The sequence below is a fragment of the Metopolophium dirhodum genome, chromosome 1 (genome assembly GCF_019925205.1).
Source record: "Metopolophium dirhodum isolate CAU chromosome 1, ASM1992520v1, whole genome shotgun sequence".
Classification (NCBI taxonomy): domain Eukaryota; kingdom Metazoa; phylum Arthropoda; class Insecta; order Hemiptera; family Aphididae; genus Metopolophium; species Metopolophium dirhodum.
Window position 1 is genome coordinate 10832439 of NC_083560.1, and position 6153 is coordinate 10838591.

Sequence of the window (6153 nt, forward strand, 5' to 3'; positions counted from 1 at the left end):
ACAAGTTATGAATATATTAAGATATTAATAAATAATTATTTATTTATCAATTTATTTTGACTAAACAGGCTGAGGCTTTTCTATATCCAAATATATGTCCACTCACACAGTTATTGATATTATACAATGTCTATTTTATATAATATCAATTATCTCGTGAACTGGTAGGTATGAGAGTTTAAAGCACACTAAAATAGCTTTAAAATAAAAACCTATTAACAATATTCTTACCCTTAAGTTTCATAATTCGCTCCAATATTGTATGGCTTCATAGAAGTCGGTAGAATTATCTTCATGAAAGTCAACGTCTGAAAAATTGTCAGGATATTTGATCGACTTCCTAGTTGCTTGTATGTGGTGCATCGTATATTTCAGTTTGGAAAATATAAGTATAATCCACTGAATGAACTAAAAACGATTATCTATTAAGTAACTTTCGGTTTTGGCAAACATTTAAAATTGGATACTAGAGTGATATACTTACATAAGTGTATGTGAATTAGACATTATTAAGTTTCTAAGAATTAAATTCATCAACTATATGTCTCCAAATCCTTTATTTGTCTGTTCATTTTCTTCAACCTCATCGTTGGAGATACCCAATATTCTGAAAATGTCGAGTTGTAAAAAATATATAAATACAACAGAAAATCATGAATTATGTTAAATTAATTTTACCTCTTAGATATAATTTACTAGTTGTGCTCAGAGTAGTACCAATGTTTCTGTGAATTACTAAAATGTATTTTACTTCTCTAGAAATTAGCCATCTATGCTGCAGCTGAAGTAAAATCTGGAAACCGCCTCTATACACAACAATCAGATCACCAGTGAGGAATTCCAAAATAATTTAAATAACAATAACTATAAACACAAAAAGTATGAATTTAAAAATAAAGTTTTCTTATAATTATAAATAAGTCTTTGACAAATAATTTTATTCACAAATACGATTCAGAGTGCAATTGAAGGTAATTGGTGTTTGCTTAGCCTTCTTCCAAAGAAGTTTGTCTTTTCTTCTTGAGAAGTAAATTCCATGAATGGGAACGTGTTTGACAAAAAGTAAACCTATAATTTACAAATTTAATAAAATTTGATAGTTAATATTACTTTGATCAATAAATGTACATACTTTGTATGTATGTATGTATGTATGTAGGACACCCCGATTTTTTAAAAACAGCCTATCAGCAACATCTTCTTTATAATATATCATTATATGCTCATGCCAACCATTCTGACAGGTGAAGCCAGTTTTGTCAAAAAATCTTGTACAATAGTTACAATATCACAAATGATAGGTGTGATAACAGCTGAATGTGGCTTTTGATACAATTGTTTAGAACAAGACTCATGCAAAATATGTGTGTAAACTCTAAAAACATTATAATGAAAAAATATGAGACACTGTTATTAGTAGGTATTTGGAAAGTAAATGTTTAAATTTTTGAACAGAGTATTTATTAATTAAGATTTAATTTTACTATTAACATTGAAATCTAGTAATAACCATTGCATGAAAACAACCGTTAAGTGTAAGTCACATCTACTAAACAACAACAGATGGACGATGGACCTGAGAGATATAAGTTATAAATAAATATGATATTATGATATTACATTTACTAAACAATTATATTAACTAAACAAAAATGTGTGTAGATTAGACCTCTGGGAAGAAGATGGGCTAATTTAAAAAGTGTTAAATTTGTTTTTTTTTTATTCATCGGATTTTAGTATGGTTGCGTTAGGCTTTTGTATTAATTGATTAAATTAATCCTTCGTAGGTGGAATTATAGTTTATAAATTATAATTTAGCCTACCTGATAATATACCGCTGCGGACAACAGAAAAGTTAAGATACATTTTGAACACCATACACCATACATCGAATATTAAATAACAAATTGAACGAAGTTTGAGTCATATAGAATAGGTACATTTAACGGGCAACGAATTGCCAGCAGGATCAGCTATTTTTTATAAAATAAACAGTCCAAATATAATATAATTAACCAGTACCAATAATTAAGGTGTACAACTAATTAGTTATATGAAAGTTTAGATGTTCATATTGTTCACATGATTGCACACTACAATAGAACTTAATTTTGTATCAAGTTGCCACTTACTCACAATGTCCCAAAATACAGTTCAATTGTCATATCAATAAAATTAATAGTGATGAGTTCTAAAACAATTTTTTGTTTCAAAAAATAAATGTAGTTGATAACCGTATATTATCAACATTATTATTGTAACGTACCAACTACTTCAGCTCAATAATGGAAGTATTTTGAAATAATTAAGAAGTTGAATGTATGAGTTATGTATATTTATTTGTATTTTAACGTAAATATTCTAAGTCCAAAATAATTAACTAATAACTTTGGTAAACGAGATGTGACTTAATAATTGACTTAGTGGTTTCTCTGCTGGTGCTCGTCTGATGGACACTTGTCCATCGACGTACTTCGTCGGTTATTCCTAATAGCTCCCTCCTATGGCATTTTAGTATAAAAACAGTATATCTCTGCGTACTCCTGAGGTCACCTTTAGACGTCATTCGTATAATTATTATTTTTATTATTTTAGGAGTATATATTTTGTACAAAGTCATGATCTTTTACGCTTATTAAATTATTCGTTTTTCCTAGAATATGGATAATGCGTGCATATACTTATCACGTGTTGTGCGGTACCGTTGATGTTATTACTATTAGTCCTGTACTCCTATCGATGTAGGCTTTCCGGGATTACTGATATTACTACTATTAGTTTTATCGATGTATCCCGCCCGGAATTACGTGCTCCCTGCAGCATTTATGTCTATTATTGAATATATCATTATTATTATTAAATACGTAGTCACAGCTCGTTACATTATCAATTAGGTATGGGATTTGTGAAAATGACAGTAAACAAAGATAACTTATAATTTTAATGTGATTCCATTAAAATGTCTTATCTCCTATAGTTAGCTCAAAAGAATAAAATTGTTTTAAAAATTGTATGGTGTATAGAAAATGCTAAAAGAACTGTTTTGCCCAATGTATTTGAAAACACCTATAAATTTTAAATTTTTACCTGTCATCCAACTATATTTACGTTCCTTACAAAAAAGATACTGAAGGCCAAAGAAAAGCACTAAGCATTTATTTTTATTTTAGTTTTAAAACAAGTTATGGATATTTTGAAATATTAACATATAATTATTTATTTATCAATTTATTTTGACAAAAACAGGCATTTCTATATTCAAATATATGTTCAATCACACAATTATAGATATTATACAATGTGTCCCGTGAACTGGTGAGTATAAGAGTTAAAAGCACAGTAAAATAGCTTTAAAATAAAAACCTATTAACAATATTCTTACCCTTAAGTTTCATAATTCGCTCCAATATTGTATGGCTTCATCGAAGTCGGTAGAATTATCTTCATGAAAGTCAACGTCTGAAAAATTGTCAGGATATTTGATCGACTTCCTAGTTGCTTGTATGTGGTACATCGTATATTTCAGTTTGGAAAATATAAGTATAATCCACTGAATGAACTAAAAACGATAAACTATTAAGTAACTTTTGGTTTTGGCAGACAGTAATATGTAATATACTTACATAAGTGTATGTGAATTAGGCATTATTAAGTTTTTAAGGATTGTCTGGGTGAATTAAATTAATCAACTGTAACGTCTCCAAATCCTTTATTTGTCTGTTCATTTTCTTCAAACTCATCGTTGGAGAAATATAATTTTCTGAAAATGTCAAGTTGTATAAAATATCTAAATACCTAATTCATGAAATATATTAAAAAACCTTACCTCTTAGATGCGATTTACTAGTCGTGCAATTTAAATATGTTGAGGCCCTCTGTGTTATAGAAATTAGATTCTTGCTTAGCAAAATTGTATCGAACTAAAAATGAAAACTTTGTTAAAAATATGTCAGTGCACCATTTGTTTTCTCCCTTTGAATAACGAGCAACATGCAAATATGAGTACAGACAGTACAGTAGATAAAATTGTCTTCATGTTAGCTCTAATATTAGAGTGATAAGACATAATATTATAATCAAACTTAAAAGCAAAATTATTTTTTAAGCATCACATCTAAAATTGGATACTTGAGTGATATACTTACTTAAGTGTATGTAAATTAGACATTATTAAGTTTCTAAGGATTTTCTGGTTGAATTAAAATCATCAACTGTAAGGTCTCCATATCCTTTATTCGTCTGTTCATTTTCTTCTCACTCATCGTCGGAAAAACACAATATTCTGAAAATGTCAAGTTATAAAAAATATATAAACACAACAGAAATGCATGAATAATGTTATATGAAATTTACTTCTTAGATAAGATTTACTAGTCGTTCTCAGAGTAATAGCAGTGTTGCTGTAAATTATTAAAATTTATTTTATATTTTTATTTTACTTCTATATCCCAGACAAGTGGTTTGGATTATGTTTCATGACAGCCTCTAACCATAATAACTACTTATAATCACTGATTGTAAAATGATAACGATAACCCATCACCCTGTATACTCTCTCCCATAACGAATCTCCTGACTGAAACACTTACCTGGCCGTCATGCATGTCTTGAGCATTTGTGCAATTTTTTGTCTGCTAACGACCGGTAACGAGTAGCAACATCACGCTCCACCCTCGCAGACATTGTTCGGTTCTGGAGACAACACAGTCGTCTACCACCGCAGCGGCACAGCACAGCACGACCGACACCATCATTCGAAACACAATTTTCTGAAAATGTCAAGTTGTAAAAAACATATAAATACCTAATTCATGAATTATGTTAAATGATTTTACATAGAAGCTATTAGTCATGCTCAGAGTAGTACCAATGTCGCTGTACATTACTAAAATTTAGTTTACTTCTCTAATCAGACAAATGGTTTGGATTTTGAGAGCATTGTTTACAATCAGTAATTGTGAAATAATCCGCAGATACTATGCCAGATAGAAATTGGGATAATCATTTAATTTGAAGATGTTTAGCCATTATTTCCTTCTATTTTCATTGTTTGGAAATTTATAGGTGTGAACAAATTAGCTAATTAGACTGACTGCATATTATTAAGAAATATAATCAGGACAACTAGAAAATAATACTTACAAATTAAAACTAACATAATGTGGCTAGGCGATACTTCGGATGTTTTACTAAAAACAATACACTTAGGCATGGCGATTATGTAATAATATGTATGAATAGAACTATTAGAATTCTGTACGACTGTGGTCTGTATTTTTGTTCAAATTTCAAATAATTGCGATTCGCGAGTTCTTCAAACGTCGACAAACGAAAAAATAATAATATTATGTTTTTTTTTTATTTGATAACAATTATTACTATCATAGTTCGTGGTACATAGTGATAAGTCACAATGATTATCAATTGGTGGTTACTTCTCGCCGGTCATTGGCGGACATTACATTTTACCAAGGTTACTGCCTGCTCCACGACCCACGATTTAAGAGTTAACACGGGCGTATTATCGTCGCAGTCTTATATAGCAAAATTACGCTCTGTGTAATAGGTTTTTATTTTTTGTGTCTTTGAGCACGATAAGTAGTCGAAATAACTATTCGCTTTTCATCTTTTCCGGAATTATTACGTAAAATCGGTTTCGGTTTTTCGTGTAAGTGGCAGTCAGAGCCGTACTGAGCCATTTTTTTTTATCGTGAGGCAGATTTGAAGCAATGTGCCCCATGGGTTTTGAGATTTACACACTCATAGCTTTTAATATATTTAATACGATTCGGAAAAATCATAGTTAATAATAATTAAATTAAAATACAATAAATTATTATTTACAAATTAATTTTCCTTGCTTTTGTGTCAGCAAATTTGTTAATAACTTCATCATAATCTTCTTTACTAGCGGTTTATGTTTCTATAGAAAGTATGGTCATGCTTGACAATCTCTCCTGAACCATTGTAGATCTTAAGTATGTTTTTATCAATTTAAGTTTACTGAAGCTCCTTTCACATGAAGCTGTTGTGACGGGCATTGAGAGAAAAATCCTTATAGCAATTATTTCAATATTTGGATACGATTCTTTTAGTTTATAATCGTGAATCATTTGTAATAAATCCAAAAACGTTACTGATTCGATACTTGGC

General features: G+C 29.7%; 1 long non-coding RNA gene across 1 annotated transcript; it reads right to left on the reverse strand.

Annotated features, from left to right (window-relative positions):
• Positions 1–3388: 3388 nt before the first annotated feature.
• LOC132941168 (uncharacterized) lies at positions 3389–4755 on the reverse strand. The gene is made up of 5 exons (XR_009664141.1): positions 4590–4755; positions 4146–4282; positions 3827–3920; positions 3624–3760; positions 3389–3559 (listed from the first exon to the last, which is right to left on the reverse strand). It is a non-coding gene; the product is annotated as an uncharacterized LOC132941168 (long non-coding RNA).
• Positions 4756–6153: the final 1398 nt, after the last annotated feature.